Below are 3,513 nucleotides of genomic sequence, written 5' to 3' on the forward strand. Positions count from 1 at the left end.
TTTCGTTTTTTTCTTTGGGCTGATAGCTTTGAAGGTAGGTTCTGATGGTGGTGAGAGTGAAGTAGGACTGTCTGCGTGGCGCAATTGGCTAGCGCGATCGGCTGTTAACCGAAAGGTTGGAGGTTCGACCCCACGCGGTGGTGGTGCGGTGCTTTTTTTCTTTTGGCTGATAGCTTTGAAGAAATGTTCTGATGGTGGTGAAAGTGGAGAACGACTGTCTCCGTGGCGCAATTGGCTATGCGATCGCCTGTTAACTGAAAGGTTGGAGGTTCGAGCCCTCCCGGGAGTGGTGTGTTGCTTTTTATTCTTTGGGCTGATAGCTTTGAAGATATGTTCTGATGGTGGTGAGAGTGGAGCACGACTGTCTCCGTGGCGCAATTGGCTAGCGCGATCTTCTGTCAACCGAAAGGTTAGAGGTACGAGCCCACCCGGTGGTGGTGCGGCGCTTTTTTTCTTTGGGCTGATAGCTCTGAAGAAATGTTCTGACAGTGGTGTGAGTAGAGCATGACTGTCTCCGTGGCGCAATTGGCTAGCGCGATCGGCTGTTAACCGAAAGGTTGGAGGTTCGAGCCCTCCCGGGAGTGGTGTGTTGCTTTTTTTATTTTGGGCTGATAGCTTTGAAAATATATTCTGATGGTGGTGAGAGCGGAGCAGGACTGTCTCCGTGGCGCAATTGGCTAGCGCGATTGGCTGTTAACCGCGAGGTTCGAGGTACGAGCCCACCCGGTGGTGGTGCGGCGCTTTTTTTGGGCTGATAGCTTTGAAGAAATGTTCTGATGGTGGAGAGAGTGGACCACGACTGTCTCCGTGGCGCAATTGGCTAGCGCAGTCGGCTGTTAACCGACAGGTCGGAGGTTCGAGCCCTCCCGGGAGTGGTGTGTTGCTTTTTTCATTTTGGGCTGATAGCTTTGAAAATATGCTTTGATGGTGGTGAGTGTGAAGCAGGACTGTCTCCGTGACGCAATTGGCTAGCGCGATCGGCTGTTAACCGAGAGGTTTGAGGTACGAGCCCACCCGGTGGTGGTGCGGCGCTTTTTTTTCTTTGGGCTGATAGCTTTGAAGAAATGTTCTGATGGTGGTGAGAGTGGAGCACGACTGTCTCCGTGGCGCATTTGGCTAGCGCGGTCGGCTGTTAACCGACAGGTTGGAGGTTCGAGCCCTCCCGGGAGTGGTGTGTTGCTTTTTTTATTTTGGGCTGATAGCTTTGAAAATATCTTTGATGGTGGTGAGTGTGAAGCAGGACTGTCTCCGTGACGCAATTGGCTATGCAATCGGTTGTTAACTGAAAGGTTGGAGGTTCGAGCCCTCCCGGGAGTGGTGTGTTTCGTTTTTTTCTTTGGGCTGATAGCTTTGAAGGTAGGTTCTGATGGTGGTGAGAGTGAAGTAGGACTGTCTGCGTGGCGCAATTGGCTAGCGCGATCGGCTGTTAACCGAAAGGTTGGAGGTTCGACCCCACGCGGTGGTGGTGCGGTGCTTTTTTTCTTTTGGCTGATAGCTTCTAAGATATGTTTTGATGGTGGTGAGAGTGGAGCACGACTGTCTCCGTGGCGCAATAGACTAGCGCGATCGGCTGTTAACCGAAAGGTTGGAGGTACGAGCCCTCCCGGGAGTGGTGTGTTGCTTTTTATTCTTTGGGCTGATAGCTTTGAAGATATGTTCTGATGGTGGTGAGAGTGGAGCACGACTGTCTCCGTGGCGCAATTGGCTAGCGCGATCGGCTGTCAACCGAAAGGTTAGAGGTACGAGCCCACCCGGTGGTGGTGCGGCGCTTTTTTTCTTTGGGCTGATAGCTCTGAAGAAATGTTCTGACAGTGGTGTGAGTAGAGCATGACTGTCTCCGTGGCGCAATTGGCTAGCGCGATCGGCTGTTAACCGAGAGGTTCGAGGTACGAGCCCACCCGGTGGTGGTGCGGCGCTTTTTTTTCTTTGGGCTGATAGCTCTGAAGAAATGTTCTGATGGTGGTGAGAGTGGAGCACGACTGTCTCCGTGGCGCATTTGGCTAGCGCGGTCGGCTGTTAACCGATAGGTTGGAGGTTCGAGCCCTCCCGGGAGTGGTGTGTTGCTTTTTTTTATTTTGGGCTGATAGCTTTGAAAATATCTTTGATGGTGGTGAGTGTGAAGCAGGACTGTCTCCGTGACGCAATTGGCTAGCGCGATCGGCTGTTAACCGAAAGGTTGGAGGTACGAGCCCACCCGGTGGAGGTGCGGCGCTTTTTTTTCTTTGGCCTGATAGCTTTGAAGATATCTCCTGACGGTGGTGAGAGTGGAGCACGACTGTCTCCATGGCGCAAGTGGCTATGCGATCGGCTGTTAAGGGAAAGGTTGGAGGTTCCAGCCCTCCCGGGAGTGGTGTGTTGCTTTTTTTGGGCCGATAGCTTAGAAGATATGTTCTGATGGTGGTGAGAGTGGAGCACGACTGTCTCCGTGGCGCAATTTGCTATCGCAATCGGCTGTTAACCGAAAGGTTGGAGGTACGAGCCCACACGGTGGTGGTGCGGCACTTTTTTTTTCTTTGGGCTGATAGCTCTGAAGAAATATTCTGACGGTGGTGAGAGTAGAGCACGACTGTATCCGTGGCGCAATTGGCTATGCGAAATGCTGTTAACCGGAAGGTTGGAGGTTCGAGCCCTCCCGGGAGTGGTGTGTTGCTTTTTTTTGGGCTGATAGCTTTGAAGATATGTTCTGATGGTGCTGAGAGTGGAGCAGGAGTGTCTCCGTGGCGCAATTGGCTAGCGCGATCGGCTGTTAACCGAAAGGTTGGAGGTACGAATCCACCCGGAGGTGGTGCGGCGCTTTTTTTTCTTTGGGCTGATAGCTTTGAATATATGTTCTGATAGTGGTGAGAGTGGAGCAGCACGACTGTCTCCGTGGCGCAATAGGCTAGCGCGATCGGCTGTTAACCGAAAGGTTGGAGGTACGAGCCCTCCCGGGAGTGGTGTGTTCCTTTTTATTCTTTGGGCTGATAGCTTTGAAGATATGTTCTGATGGTTGTGAGAGTGGAGCACGACTGTCTCCGTGGCGCAATTGGCTAGCGCGATCGGCTGTCAACCGAAAGGTTAGAGGTACGAGCCCACCCGGTGGTGGTGCGGCGCTTTTTTCTTTGGGCTGATAGCTCTGAAGAAATGTTCTGACAGTGGTGTGAGTGGAGCACGACTGTCTCCGTGGCGCAATTGGCTAGCGCGATCGGCTGTTAACCGAAAGGTTGGAGGTTCGAGCCCTCCCGGGAGTGGTGTGTTGCTTTTTTTATTTTGGGCTGATAGCTTTGAAAATATGTTCTGATGGTGGTGAGTGTGGAGCAGGACTGTCTCCGTGGCGCGATTGGCTAGCGCGATCGGCTGTTAACCGAAAGGTCGGAGGTACGAGCCTACCCGGTGGAGGTGCGGCGCTTTTTTTTCTTTGGGCTGATAGCTTTGAAGCTATGTTCTGATGCTGGTGAGAGTGGAGCACGACTGTCTCCTTGGCGCAATTGGCTAGCGCGATCGGCTGTTAACCGAGAGGTTGGAGGTTGGAGC

At 52.8% G+C, this 3,513-nt stretch overlaps 1 non-coding gene across 1 annotated transcript; it reads left to right on the forward strand.

The window, feature by feature from the left end:
- Positions 1-798: 798 nt before the first annotated feature.
- On the forward strand, positions 799-875 carry TRNAN-GUU (transfer RNA asparagine (anticodon GUU)). The gene has a single exon. It is a non-coding gene; the product is annotated as a tRNA-Asn (tRNA).
- The last annotated feature ends 2,638 nt before the right edge of the window (positions 876-3,513 follow it).

The sequence above is a fragment of the Rhipicephalus microplus genome, unplaced genomic scaffold (genome assembly GCF_043290135.1).
Source record: "Rhipicephalus microplus isolate Deutch F79 unplaced genomic scaffold, USDA_Rmic scaffold_13, whole genome shotgun sequence".
NCBI lineage: Eukaryota > Metazoa > Arthropoda > Arachnida > Ixodida > Ixodidae > Rhipicephalus > Rhipicephalus microplus.